This window comes from Sinocyclocheilus grahami, unplaced genomic scaffold, assembly GCF_001515645.1.
Source record: "Sinocyclocheilus grahami isolate Dianchi unplaced genomic scaffold, SAMN03320097.WGS_v1.1 scaffold8.1, whole genome shotgun sequence".
NCBI classification, from domain to species: domain Eukaryota; kingdom Metazoa; phylum Chordata; class Actinopteri; order Cypriniformes; family Cyprinidae; genus Sinocyclocheilus; species Sinocyclocheilus grahami.
In genome coordinates, this window is record NW_015505187.1 from 1,438,806 (window position 1) to 1,454,783 (window position 15,978).

At 36.5% G+C, this 15,978-nt stretch overlaps 1 long non-coding RNA gene across 3 annotated transcripts in view; it reads right to left on the reverse strand.

Moving 5' to 3' along the window:
• Window positions 1-15,735, reverse strand: part of LOC107590341 (uncharacterized) — a 35,679-nt gene extending 19,944 nt beyond the window's left edge. For 2 of the 3 annotated variants that reach the window (XR_001609774.1, XR_001609775.1), the window contains exons 1-3: window positions 14,516-15,735; window positions 13,542-13,612; window positions 10,712-10,764 (exon numbers count right to left, since the gene is read on the reverse strand). This is a non-coding gene — a long non-coding RNA (uncharacterized lncRNA). The remainder of the gene's footprint in view (window positions 1-10,711; window positions 10,765-13,541; window positions 13,613-14,515) is intronic. The other variant, XR_001609776.1, reaches the window with a different exon arrangement.
• Window positions 15,736-15,978: the final 243 nt, after the last annotated feature.

The window sequence follows — 15,978 nt, forward strand, 5'->3', positions numbered from 1 at the left end:
GTGGTTCATCCGCAATTATACGAAGCTACGAGAATACTTTTGTGCGCAAAAGAAAAAAAATAACGACTTTATACAACAATTCGTCTCCTCCGCATTACCCTGGTGCCATTTTGGAGAATATCCGCTGGACGTAAACAACGTATGCTGTTCTGTGTCAGCTGCGTCATGTGGATATGTTGTTTTCATTCAAATCAAAGCGCAAACAACGTAGGAAACTGATCTGGTGTGACGCAGCTGACACAGAACAGCATACGTTGTTTACGTCTCCTTGCTACGTTTCTGGACTTGGGAACATTTCAGTTGCGTTGCTGTCTATGCAGGGTCAGACAGCTCTCAGATTCCATCAAAAATATCTTAATTTGTGTTACGAAGATGAACGAAGGTCTTACGGGTTTGAAACGACATGAGGGTGAGTAATTAATGACAGAATTTTCATTTTTGGGTGAACTAATCCTTTAATAATTAAACAAACTCAAGCCAAAGTTGCTGTGTCAGGGTGCTCAAACAAAGAACAATGTTTTAATAGTGTCACAGAGCCAAAATGTACACTTTTTGGGTAAATCTACAATTAGTTTTCTTATAGTCGACAGAATATTGCCACATCTGAGTAAACACAGCTTTAAACATGTTTTTGCTTCACAGTCCTTTGAAAGATTAATTGCCATTTCTAAATGTTTTGTCGTGAATGCAGAAAAGGCAATCCAACACAGAATAACAAATAGAACTGCTTAAGGTTGACACAATGGTCACTTGAATGTGGCAAGGGAGGATCTTTACCAATAAAGAGCTGGAAGGAGCTGGATATTCCACCGGATGGGCAGATTCTTGTCAGGAGATGTCACAATCAACGAAGCTTTAAAGACAAAAAATAGAAAGTTCCACTACTGCACTACTACTGCAGAACCTGAATAAAAATGACATTACTTCGCAACAAACAAAAACTCTTTGCTCTTGAAAATGAGAAACCTATAAACAAAGGAAGTGTGATATGTAAGACAAATGCCACGGTGATAAACAACATCCCTCATTTGTCATTATAACTAGCGAGAAGGTGGAAGACGACGCATGAACAAGTTCTACAGGTCATATAATGTCAGTCAAATAAAAATCACATTAGTCATAGTCTGACGGTGAGCTGAGGTAAATCATTTTAAAACACCATTAGGCACAAGCAGCTCACTTACTGATAAAAAGATTTATGCCTGTGCAACTTCTGAGATTTATTACATGGCAAACAAAAAGTTTATGTAATAACATTTTATGCATGGCTATGATCTCTAACAATGAAATAACTCAAGGACACAGTTCTGCTGAAGCCAGATGATTTTATTACTACATAAGATAATGTCACAAATTCTGACTCTCATTATCCTTATGCAAACTAAACAGTCCTAATTTGGTCTATGTCAGTACAAATTCTAGGGCTGGGTAAAAAATATCGATATCTCAATTTTAATCTATTCTCATTTTTACAGAACGATATAGATTCTTAAATCCCAAGAATCGATTATTCTAGCCTGTTCTCAGTTAATGGACGGAACATTGAAGGGCACCTCCCATCCAGTATATCGCAATAAGCATTGTGCTTTGGTACTTTCAATATGAAACAAAGTCTCAGATTTCAAATTCTGTCCATTGTATTGAAGTATTCAAACAATAAATGCCGTTTTGGCGCTGTTTCATGTAGAGTGACAGATCTCTGTAGAAGGGCTGTCAAAAAAAAATAATCTAATTTTGAATATTTGTCGAACTTAAAATAAAAATCCAGATTCGAATGCAATGTTTTTGCATTCGAATCTGGATTTTTATTTTAAATTTTAGGTGTGCGTCAGGCAGCCTTATCAGTGGCACACAAGATGCGATGACGATGTAAGTGTCAATGTATTTTAATGCTTTTTTAGCCTATCCAGTTGAACCCACTAGATGTGGCGCTGCTACGTTGTTCATTCAAAATAAAAGAGGACAATCAATGCGGAGATAATGTTGTTTACATCAAAACCGAAACCAAGCCGTTCACACAGAACGCATATTTATTGCATTTTCTAGAGGGACATCTATCACCGTTGCACTCACGTCTCGCACAAGAGAACCGCATGTTTAGAAAGCTATGTAAAATTAATGCAAGTTCAACTTTTAAAAAACATGTCTCGAGACTTTATGGCGGTTTTCCCCATCCCACTGCATCTCAAGTTTTTAAATGAAGAAAGTACTCTTTGTGGTCCTTTGTATTAAACTATACATGCATGATGCTGTTTTGTTTCTAATTGTTTAAGCAACTTTATTAATCATATTAGGTTTATAAAAATTATTTTAAACATTATGCACTTTTTTCAAAGATAGTCGTATTATTTTATTATGCTTTGAAGAAACGTGCATAATATTTTGCTCAATGCGCCCTCTTGTGGCCTTGTGGCCTAAGCCAAAAGCTTTTTTTCCCCCTAACTGAAAATATGCCTTTTAAATTTGAATATAATTCGAATATTGATATATTGATAACGTAGGAAACTGATCTGGTGTGACGCAGCTGACACAGAACAGCATACGTTGTTTACGTCTCCTTGCTACGTTTCTGGACTTGGGAACATTTCAGTTGCGTTGCTGTCTATGCAGGGTCAGACAGCTCTCAGATTCCATCAAAAATATCTTAATTTGTGTTACGAAGATGAACGAAGGTCTTACGGGTTTGAAACGACATGAGGGTGAGTAATTAATGACAGAATTTTCATTTTTGGGTGAACTAATCCTTTAATAATTAAACAAACTCAAGCCAAAGTTGCTGTGTCAGGGTGCTCAAACAAAGAACAATGTTTTAATAGTGTCACAGAGCCAAAATGTACACTTTTTGGGTAAATCTACAATTAGTTTTCTTATAGTCGACAGAATATTGCCACATCTGTGTAAACACAGCTTTAAACATGTTTTTGCTTCACAGTCCTTTGAAAGATTAATTGCCATTTCTAAATGTTTTGTCGTGAATGCAGAAAAGGCAATCCAACACAGAATAACAAATAGAACTGCTTAAGGTTGACACAATGGTCACTTGAATGTGGCAAGGGAGGATCTTTACCAATAAAGAGCTGGAAGGAGCTGGATATTCCACCGGATGGGCAGATTCTTGTCAGGAGATGTCACAATCAACGAAGCTTTAAAGACAAAAAATAGAAAGTTCCACTACTGCACTACTACTGCAGAACCTGAATAAAAATGACATTACTTCGCAACAAACAAAAACTCTTTGCTCTTGAAAATGAGAAACCTATAAACAAAGGAAGTGTGATATGTAAGACAAATGCCACGGTGATAAACAACATCCCTCATTTGTCATTATAACTAGCGAGAAGGTGGAAGACGACGCATGAACAAGTTCTACAGGTCATATAATGTCAGTCAAATAAAAATCACATTAGTCATAGTCTGACGGTGAGCTGAGGTAAATCATTTTAAAACACCATTAGGCACAAGCAGCTCACTTACTGATAAAAAGATTTATGCCTGTGCAACTTCTGAGATTTATTACATGGCAAACAAAAAGTTTATGTAATAACATTTTATGCATGGCTATGATCTCTAACAATGAAATAACTCAAGGACACAGTTCTGCTGAAGCCAGATGATTTTATTACTACATAAGATAATGTCACAAATTCTGACTCTCATTATCCTTATGCAAACTAAACAGTCCTAATTTGGTCTATGTCAGTACAAATTCTAGGGCTGGGTAAAAAATATCGATATCTCAATTTTAATCTATTCTCATTTTTACAGAACGATATAGATTCTTAAATCCCAAGAATCGATTATTCTAGCCTGTTCTCAGTTAATGGACGGAACATTGAAGGGCACCTCCCATCCAGTATATCGCAATAAGCATTGTGCTTTGGTACTTTCAATATGAAACAAAGTCTCAGATTTCAAATTCTGTCCATTGTATTGAAGTATTCAAACAATAAATGCCGTTTTGGCGCTGTTTCATGTAGAGTGACAGATCTCTGTAGAAGGGCTGTCAAAAAAAAATAATCTAATTTTGAATATTTGTCGAACTTAAAATAAAAATCCAGATTCGAATGCAATGTTTTTGCATTCGAATCTGGATTTTTATTTTAAATTTTAGGTGTGCGTCAGGCAGCCTTATCAGTGGCACACAAGATGCGATGACGATGTAAGTGTCAATGTATTTTAATGCTTTTTTAGCCTATCCAGTTGAACCCACTAGATGTGGCGCTGCTACGTTGTTCATTCAAAATAAAAGAGGACAATCAATGCGGAGATAATGTTGTTTACATCAAAACCGAAACCAAGCCGTTCACACAGAACGCATATTTATTGCATTTTCTAGAGGGACATCTATCACCGTTAAACTCACGTCTCGCACAAGAGAACCGCATGTTTAGAAAGCTATGTAAAATTAATGCAAGTTCAACTTTTAAAAAACATGTCTCGAGACTTTATGGCGGTTTTCCCCATCCCACTGCATCTCAAGTTTTTAAATGAAGAAAGTACTCTTTGTGGTCCTTTGTATTAAACTATACATGCATGATGCTGTTTTGTTTCTAATTGTTTAAGCAACTTTATTAATCATATTAGGTTTATAAAAATTATTTTAAACATTATGCACTTTTTTCAAAGATAGTCGTATTATTTTATTATGCTTTGAAGAAACGTGCATAATATTTTGCTCAATGCGCCCTCTTGTGGCCTCAGGAGAGAAGCCAAAAGCTTTTTTTCCCCCTAACTGAAAATATGCCTTTTAAATTTGAATATAATTCGAATATTGATAATATTTAAGTAAAAAAAAAATTTGAATTTAGTTTTCAGCCATTTTGACAGCCCTACTCTGTAGTGCCTCAGTTCAACAGACACGGCAGCGCATAGCACACGTGAACTGATCATCTCCTCCACATTAATACCAGTTTCAGCACAAAATAATCATGACTAAACATTCGAAGGTAAGTTAAAAGAAAGAGTACAACTTTACAATCCGTATTCTGTCTCATGTAATCGCTCAATCAGTGTTTCAGCTGCACAAAGACGTCAATATAATGGCTTGTAAATGTCATGTAACGTCACATTTACCACAAAAAACATATTCGGTGACCATAAACTCATTAATCATATAGAAAAATAAACTGTAGAGAGGGGCATTTTGCTAAATATATGCACCATATAACATATTCATTATAATTTTTACTGTTCTTCAATGTTTAATTTATGTTTGGATAATTCCATCAAGTTTTTATGACAGCCACCATTTAAATGTTTATATTTTTTTTTAAACGAATTGAAGTAGAAATATTATTATGTAATTGTAACTTTATTATTTTAATAACTTCATTAAGAGTAATTTTAGCAGTTGTACTACAAATCAGTCAATTTTAACCTTCAATATTATAGTAATGTACCAACTGACTCTCATGTATATTTTACAGCATTAGTTGAGAGATTTAGTTTTTCCTTGAGAAAATTTGGCATGTACTGTACCTGATATGTATCCAAAATAATCAATAACGAATCGAATCGCAAGCTTGTGAATGAGAATCGAATCGAATTGTGAAATTTGTGTCAAAACCCAGCCCTAACAAATTCATGATTTGCTGTAGTTGGGAAGAAGTTTGGATGTAACAACGGCTAAATTGGAAGCTTTTGCTATGATGTGAAATTGATATGAAATTTTGATTCCATTAACCCGTACATACAGAGAGCAGATGGAGTAGCTCACAGTCACACAGATTGGGTTCTTACGTTACAGCTGGACGGAGCAGAACAGAACACATGCATTTTTCAAAGTTGCAATATTTTTAACTTGACACAGTGTCTTAAAACATGGCACTCGTGGTGCAAGATGCTGAAAAAACAGTGTGATATGACAAAACAGCTGTCCGTCTGGATGTTAATATATATATATATATATATATATATATATATATATATATATATATATATATATATAAATATTGATAATATTTAAGTAAAAAAAAAATTTGAATTTAGTTTTCAGCCATTTTGACAGCCCTACTCTGTAGTGCCTCAGTTCAACAGACACGGCAGCGCATAGCACACGTGAACTGATCATCTCCTCCACATTAATACCAGTTTCAGCACAAAATAATCATGACTAAACATTCGAAGGTAAGTTAAAAGAAAGAGTACAACTTTACAATCCGTATTCTGTCTCATGTAATCGCTCAATCAGTGTTTCAGCTGCACAAAGACGTCAATATAATGGCTTGTAAATGTCATGTAACGTCACATTTACCACAAAAAACATATTCGGTGACCATAAACTCATTAATCATATAGAAAAATAAACTGTAGAGAGGGGCATTTTGCTAAATATATGCACCATATAACATATTCATTATAATTTTTACTGTTCTTCAATGTTTAATTTATGTTTGGATAATTCCATCAAGTTTTTATGACAGCCACCATTTAAATGTTTATATATTTTTTTAAAACGAATTGAAGTAGAAATATTATTATGTAATTGTAACTTTATTATTTTAATAACTTCATTAAGAGTAATTTTAGCAGTTGTACTACAAATCAGTCAATTTTAACCTTCAATATTATAGTAATGTACCAACTGACTCTCATGTATATTTTACAGCATTAGTTGAGAGATTTAGTTTTTCCTTGAGAAAATTTGGCATGTACTGTACCTGATATGTATCCAAAATAATCAATAACGAATCGAATCGCAAGCTTGTGAATGAGAATCGAATCGAATTGTGAAATTTGTGTCAAAACCCAGCCCTAACAAATTCATGATTTGCTGTAGTTGGGAAGAAGTTTGGATGTAACAACGGCTAAATTGGAAGCTTTTGCTATGATGTGAAATTGATATGAAATTTTGATTCCATTAACCCGTACATACAGAGAGCAGATGGAGTAGCTCACAGTCACACAGATTGGGTTCTTACGTTACAGCTGGACGGAGCAGAACAGAACACATGCATTTTTCAAAGTTGCAATATTTTTAACTTGACACAGTGTCTTAAAACATGGCACTCGTGGTGCAAGATGCTGAAAAAACAGTGTGATATGACAAAACAGCTGTCCGTCTGGATGTTAATATATATATATATATATATATATATATATATATATATACACATTTTTGTTTACATATCACAGACAAAAACAATAACACGTCTTGTATAAACAGACCCTAAGTTTACCTTGACGAACTCTGTTACAAAATGAGGACTGTAGGTGATTTTAATTTAATTATACTTAAACAAAAATATATTTATATTGTATTATATTACAAACATATATTCATGCATAAAATGTACATGCATCTATTCAAAAATTAAAATGGAATTTGAATTAGTCTTCACTTGGTGGATTTTTTCAGCAAATATTGATAAATGCCACAATTTATGTTAATCCTACTTATTAATTATATTAGTAATTAATTATTGATTAAATTAACTATATACATATACTGTATGTGTCACAATTCTAATGTGTTATGTAAATGCATTTATTATGCAGCTACTTAAATAAATAAATGGACATGAAATATTGATTTGAGTTTAAATAATTTCATTATGTGAGACTGCAAAGAAATACGACACATGAAACTAGCACATTTGTGTAGGAAATTGGTTGGATGGGTCAATTAGGCCTACTGTAAACAGTTTAGCGGTTATTATCAAAAAAAAAAAAAAAAAGATTAATGCATCAAATAATCCTAAAAGTATTCCACCATGTGGATATTCTGTTTATCACTATTTATCTGCCATGACAGTGTCACGCTGGTCATGTTTATGCCACACATTACCCCTACAAAAAAAAGAAAAAGAAAAAAGGTATGCTTTTTCTTTAAGCTTGTGTAAGCACGAGACTCTTTGCTAGAGATGAGAAACATTTCTGTAAAAATGACATTAAGTACTAACAGAGGGAGCATCAGAACACGCAAGAAAACATCTGGATGACACCTGTAAACAGCACATGACCTGAGAGTAGGCGTGCTCTGATCAGGATTTTTGAGGCTGATCACAGAAAGCAGTATCTGCCGATACCGATCACCGATACCAATCTTTTTAAAGCCTTCTTTTTATCATTTATAACTATTTATAGTGATACTCCAATCAGGATTTTTAGACATTTATTCAGGGCCTGAATTTCATTTTTGAAAATGGGGAGAATTCCCCTCTTAGTTGACTCTTGTGAGAGGGGAAGCAGCACGGACTGTGCTTTCACACAAGAGTCCACTACTGATGTTTACCACAAACACAACATTTATCCATTATTTTGATGTCAAATCCAAACATTGTCACTGAAAATGCTTTTTCAGCATTGCAATTCTTATTTTTACACAGTACAGTAATACAATCTTTCACAGACATGTTTAAACACAATAAATATAAGCAACACATTATTCAATGCTTTTTATTTTTGCATTTACTTCTAGATTTATATATTAAGTTTCTCAAGCAAGTGGCAAAACGTTTAAACTACTTTTCTTACGTTATCACAAAAATACCATTGACAGAAATAGTCAGCTCTACTGCCTTTTCTTTTGCATTTAAATCTTTATTACAAGAAATCCTGCGGTTCATAAAGAACTTTGTTTTCCTTCCTCCACAAGTGCCATCTATTATTGCCTTGTTTATCTAAAAGTGCTCTTTTCCTTTAAAACTAACCAAAAAGCCATATATGTAGACTTTAATAATATGCATTTATGGTGTAACTACTACATTTTCGTGTCAATCCATGTTCATACTTACTGCAAACAATGCGCTGTTACTTTAATTCAGCGCTTGCAGTGCAGCAATAGACACGACCTCTGCACTGCTGCAGACGCACCGCTCCTGAACGCACTGTTGGACCGCACGCAACCTTGTGCAGTGAACGCTTTAATCCGTTAACATGAGCGCGGGAAAAATACACACTGCAAACAGAGTAATGTGAACCTGGCATTATGTGTGTGCGCTGTGAGTGCGAGTGTGCATGAGCGCACGGTCTCCAGGAGAGTGTGCGAGCGCTGAATGGTTAAACACTGGCTAGAATAAAAAAGAAATGCAATTTATAAACTTTAGTGACGATGTGACACTGCCTCGATTGTGCAAGTGACAATTCCTGTGTCAACTGTGCAGCGTGCAGCTCGCTTATAGATAGACGCGATGTGGTGATTTGAAGACATTTGCGTATTTTGATAGAGAAAGAGAGAGCGCGTGCGCCGATTCACTCACGTTGTTTGTGAAATGACGTCTCACACAAGGTTTTCAAATTACTTTAAGTTATTTATTGAAGAAATATGAAGGTGAGTACACCTCACCTTCAGCATTATAATTATTTCACCCGCGCCAGACTGAGACGGTGCCGCTGCATGTCGTGCCAAACCTCTCACGGCAGCGTCATCAGCTTGAGATCGTTTTTTTGAGATCTGCCTTTTAGAGCCCACCGATCAATCATCCCAATGTGATTATCGGCCGATAGTGATCGGTAGCCAATCAATCGGAGCACCCTACCTGAGAGTATATCCACACTGCAGGAGACAAGGAAAGGGGTCTAATGTGTCAAAGAGACCGTTAGATGATTGAGTTATAAAGACAGTGCATCTTCATAAACCAGCTGTTTCAAGTGTCATCCTCCTCTCTCTTTTTCTCCACTGTACAATACATGCTCCGAGGATATTGAAACATGTGACGCATATATCCTAATACTTTTCTGATTGCTTACAAAGTTTGGGAGCATTAAGTCTTGAGTAAATACAATTATTTGGGAGGTACTGGGATGTTTAGCAAAAGTAAAAGATCAGAAAGACAGAATGTTTTCGTTCATGTCATGCTAATTTCACGCACTTGGAAATCCATGTGAAAACCAACATGTCAACCTACACAGTGATGAACAGATTTAGAGAAAGATAGTCACAAAGAAGCCAAAAACCAACCCTGCACATCAGACAACAACTTCACAGCTAAGTTAAATCATGTTTGATCAGTGTGGTTATGAACACAGGCACGCTGAAGAGATCATTTTCAGACAATCTGGATACTTCGAACCTTTCATCCCAAATCTGCCTCTAATTTCAGTCAAACTGAAGCAATGGGAGACTAACAGGTCAATCCTCATCATTTTTCTGCTCTGCCCACCACAGAAATAAGCTCTCAAAGACGTGCCCTAGATTTGAACAACCCCACTGTCTGATGAAAGATTTGAACTGCGTATGATGTTCTGAACATGTAATCAAGTATCAGAACATTTAGGATTATGCAATATGTATCATGTACATTCTAATTTGGAAAGGACAAGTCTAGAGTACCTGATATCTTCTTACTTCACTAAATGATCAACATGAAACGTTCACGGAAGATTAATAGAGGCCTCCCACACAGAATTCACATTTCAAAGAGACCACACGAATACTGCAAGCCTGCAGACTGGCTGCAGTATGCATTCAAGATGATGATTATATGAAATCTTGAAATACTGTAAAATAATTATTGTTGTAAAAGAAATTTAATTTAAGTCAAATTTAAATATGTTTACATCCAGAATATTTCCAATTCAGCAAAACATTTAGGTAAAATATGCCTATTTTAAAGCCACTTTGGATAAAAGCATGTGATAAATTAAATAAATGTAAATGAAAAAATTGTGAATTTTATAAAAATGTATTTAATTAATGATAAATATGATTTCCTTTACAAAGTGCAAATGTGTGCTGTTGGTCAGTTTACTTTGTCAAATTGTTTCTCACCTGCGTGGTCCTGCAACACACATATCTGTCAGTGTCATCCAAAGTCACCGAACCTGTGAACAACAAATCATAGCCTATGAGCAATCACTAAAACTCAATGAAAAGCACAAACACTTTAATTCATTTTATCAACTGTCCATAAGCTCATATGCGCTGTGCATATGAATCTAAAACTGTCGTGAACAGCGCAGCATTTTCAAGGGTCACGACCCGGCTCAGTTGAGCCTGGAATGTAAAACCGAACCAGAGGAAGCAGAAAAGAACCCTGCAGGGGATTGTTTCATTTGCTCGCAGGATTCGTTAAGTCATTTTTGACTCAGGATCTCAGCTCACTGTAAGCCCAAAAAATAGATGTTTTCTTGGCAGGAGCAAAAAAACCTAAGTTCAGCCAAAACAGACAATACAGCAGTATAAGGAGCTAAAACACATGCCAGATTGCAGAAGGGCGATTCAGAGCGGAGGCCCTGGCTTTCTCCCCCTCTCTAGAACGATCCACAGTGGAAAGAAAAGCCTTCTCCCTGTCCTCAAATGAACTCAAACATGAGCTTCCTGTTAGACCCTGGGAGGAAACACCCAGCACAGCAACCTCACACTAACAGAGGAAGGCCTTCACTGCCGAATTCTTTTCTGCCTGCGAAATTAGGTCAAGCACTTAAGAGCTCCTCGCTCATACCCACAAGTTCCCTCTCTAAAGCGAACGTGCACACACGCCAACATACATAAGTCACACGCATGACCTCAGTTCTCCCATGCACATGTGCTCACAAAATGTGTCACCTGACGTCTCTCTGCATTACAGGTAAAACACAACCCCATGACTGCAGAATGTCTGTCAATCTGACTGTCCTCTGCTGCACTCGGAATCTGAGCAGCTTAGGCACGTCCCCCTGCGCTCTATAATGTCCCAACTCCTGTCGGACACGCATTCCTCTAACGGCTCTTCCTCACATCTGTGCAACCTTTTAGTGCCAGCTTCAGACAAGCTACAGGTTAAAAGCTCAGGACACGCCCCTGACCTCAGCTGACATTACAGGCCACTCAAATCATCCGGCCGCTTGTATCTGAGAGCCACACAAAAGCGAGGATTGATTGTGTGAATGTGTCAGGTTAGACGAGGCGCCTCCCCTCCCTGTGGTGATTGCATTTTAAATTTCAAATGATGGATGTTTTTTCAAAGGGTTAACTGAGGTAAACTGGCTTGGATGCGGGCCAGTGACGAGACAGATGAATTTATGACTCTGTCGGCGCAAAGAGCGAGTAGGATTGTTCGCCTCTTTGTAATCTTGAAGGGCTTGGTTGGCTTTGCTCAATTATCTGGCGATTTTCAAAGTGTTTTAGCAAAAGATGGTGGTAACGAGCCGTCGTCATTATCAAATCGTTTCGAAAGGCCAAGCGAAACACTCCGATTACAGTACTGAGTCCAGGTCATGTTGACACATTACACGTTTGGCCTTCTGTCTCTGCTGACATGCAGCAAGAGAAAAAGGGGAGAGCACACTGAAAAACTTGAGGCTGAGCACAAAAGCAGAGGAGCGATGGAGAAAAAAACGGCTGAGAGAAAAATAATATGACAATACCATACGCCAAATTTCTGTCATCTGTTGCAAAGTGTTTGGGGAGACATTCCTGTGGGATTGACAGTTTGGCGTGGCTGTAGCACCAGGGGCTAGTCATGGAAAGACACTTCCAGTGTGCACACACACTTTACAAACTCAGCAAGACCTACGGAATGCGATCTGGCCTCGGTCGTGCGCTCTCAGCATCGGCCTGGCCTGAGCCTTCCTGCCTTGGGTTACGTAGCTCTGTGTACGACGGCGGTTTGGTTATTTCCCCAACAGGAGATGTACATGAAAATATATTTTTGGCAAGATAACTCCAGTGCTGAGTGACAACATTAAGACAACTGGAAACAGATTGCTGAAATGACTGATGACCTTTTTCTTTTCTTTCCAGTTGTTTTTGAAGTGCTGACATCCTCTGCATTCTCAATGTCTCCTTCTCTCTCAGAAGGTATATGGCTAGAAAAGTGATTGTGGAAAAAATAAAAATATACAGTCCTTTCAAAATAATGAATGTGAGCGTTGGGTCACATTAAGAGGCACGCATATGTAAAACTTCTGACTGAGGTTTTATGTAAAACCTCAGAAATACCTAAAACTAGTTTTAGAGGCTATTTCTATTTATTCAAAATGAAAACAAGCAACGATAAGGACAACTAAAGCACATCTGAATTTCTCTAATGCACTTGGTCTGCCAAAATTACCACTGACAACTAATTCAAAACACATTTTACAAATGGAGGAATTAATCTGGCGGTTATAAAATTGTGCTTTCAAAATATATTTAAAGTTGTTTATGTTCCTATTGAGTAAAAAAAAAAGTTTGTGCTTATTTCAGTTTAGCAACTGATTCACAGAAGGAAATTAGAGCATAAGCAGGCCATTTTAACCTGGGTTAGTAATCGCATAGTCAGCATAACAAATCTCAAAGGATGTTATTTAACATGTTATAGCATGTGTGTGTAACACACAGAGCGGTCAACAACCAGAAGTAAAGCCTCACAGACACATAATGAGATGCACAAATCAATGCACTTTCAAATCTAATAATAATACATTACAAAACACATATGCACAATAAAGCATTATGTGTGCATATGTGTGTTTACATTATCAAATAGGCTTCATCATTCGACATCTCTCTGATGTACTTACACAAAACAGTACACAGATATCAATATTCTCACTTTCGGCATATAACAGCAGATTATTATCACATTAAATAATTTTTGTTTACTCTGAAAAAAATGAAAATCTAGATAAAATCATACCAGATAAAAGGTGGACGTATGTTCCATCTCTGGGTTGAGTCCGAAAGAGATTTTCGCCATTTCAAGCCCCACTGCAACACACAGACACACACACAGTCTAACGTTTCAGAATAAGCTTTATTCTCACTGGCTGTAAAAAAAATAAATAAATAAATAAATAAAAACGTCTACAACAATAGCAATATGCATTTAGAGAAATAAAACCTTGTAAAATAGCTTGCATGTATTTCAATAACTGCATTATCATCAACTCTAAAAGGGGCATATTGTCCGAGGACCAAGTTTATGCCTGATACAAGTCAAGGAAGCCAACTAAAATATTAGGGCATGAATTTTCAGTACAAAAGGGGTCACAGAATATTTTATTTTATTAATAATAATATCAGTTGAGATTCATTTATTAATTTCACTATGTTGCATGACACACTGTCAACAAACTCAGCCCAGTTTGATAAAGATTGGATGAAATAGGTCTGTAAAAAATACGTAAATCTGGCAGGAATATTTTAGAGAGCAACCCCATTTATGGAATTTACACGTTAGATTTATTTTTCTTTTAAATGAGCAGACCAGAGCAGTCTCATGGTGCCTTCAATAACAGAGAAGAATCTACACAAACCCAAATAAGAGAGCAGCACGATCGATTAGGCTATTTGAAAAGCATGAACAAAAACGTCTGCCCATGAGAGACTGACCTCTTTTCTATCTCTAATGTGTCTATAACTCCATTATTCTCCTCGACATGCACTAATAAAATGAGCTATTCCTCGTTTAATTCATTCGAGTGCGTGCTCGACAGATATTTTACATTTGATGCCAGGAAAATAAGCTGTGAAAACTAGGCTACAGTTCAATAATGCACCATATGCCGGCTTCGTGTGATTGGCGCAAGCGTAACCGCGAAATAAAAATAATAAAGCAAAAAAAAAAAAACACAGAAGGGACCAACTAAAACACGATAACGGAAAACTTACATTATTTACGTTTCATCCGCTTCGTAGCTTCATCTGGATCATTCGTGCTCCTTTAGCTGTCGTTAGAAACGGCCAACGGCAAAACAAACAAACAAAAGAAACTTGACGGGAGTCGTTGGGTAAGTTAAACCACGACGACCGTTTTTATTATTCAAGTTCAGGCTGAAATTTTCTGTCTTACGGACACTTTAACGAGGTTAACACGCGACCGTTAATACAGTCTGTCTGCGAGCAAACTATCAAAACCTTCTCATCTAAGTTACACAAAAAACATGACGACACACTGCGTCTTTTAAGGGTAACGTTAGTTTGGTTGTTTGTAATGATCAAGAAGAGATGTTCATCCTCCCAACAGCCACCGGACCGGACCAACAGCCTCACGCTACCGTGAACTAGATCACACAAGTTCAACTAAGGTGAACTATGATTCATTCACACACACACACACACACACACACACACGAGAGCGCGCGCACCGACCGTTACACAAGAGCCAGACAGCAGCCGCTGACCTATCTAATATCAGCACAAAATAACACACGGTTTACTCTTATTCACATTGGATATATAAGGGTGGTGGCTGTGGGCTTTTTTTTAATTCACGGGCCCGTCGTGCTCGACCCGTTCTGCAGATGAACAGCTCGACGAGTCCGTTTTCAAACCGACGACAAATCTGAGGTAAACAAGCTTCGACTTGAGAAGTTTGTTATGGTTGTTCTCAGAAAAAGAAACGTCGCAGTTAAATAAAAGTAACGTTAAAGTAAATAAAAACGTGGTTTGATAGCATCCTTGATGTTTAATATTATTCTTTTTTCTTACAAGGACGAGGGTGTTAGGAATTATATTTGCTCATTTGCTGATCCCTGAAAATGAATAAGACATACTAACGTTACCTGTTGCATTCTCGATTTATGTAGTATTAATAAAATATTTTAAATACCATTTAGTATAAATGTCTACTTGTGAAATATTCAAAGGCGTTTAAACAGTTTTTCATAAATATTTGTAAATGAGATGTCCGGGGTCTTGTAATCCGTCGTTTAACCCATTTAATCCCAACATGTTCCCATCTGAGTGAGCACAAGTATTTTACTTATTGGATAGTACAATGAAATAAACGGAATGCCTTTTCTAAAAGAAAAATATAAATGAATAAATAAAGAGAGAAAAAGTAAACCGCTAGTATATCCCTGGTTATAAGTGTAAACAGTTGCTCAAAGAGACCCAACAGAATGTTACAAAAATAAAGAAACATCTTCTTCTTTTTTTTACTGTCAGGCACTGTGGTAATATTAATGAGATTTTTTTTTTTTTGCTTTTACTTTGTTTCATTTAAAGTGATAATACTTAAAAATACAGTCTAGGATTGTATAATAATGTGAATCAGCCAGTTACTTATTAAAAATGTGACCACTGATATGTTTACATGTTTATCATTATGATTTATAGGAGACATTTATATG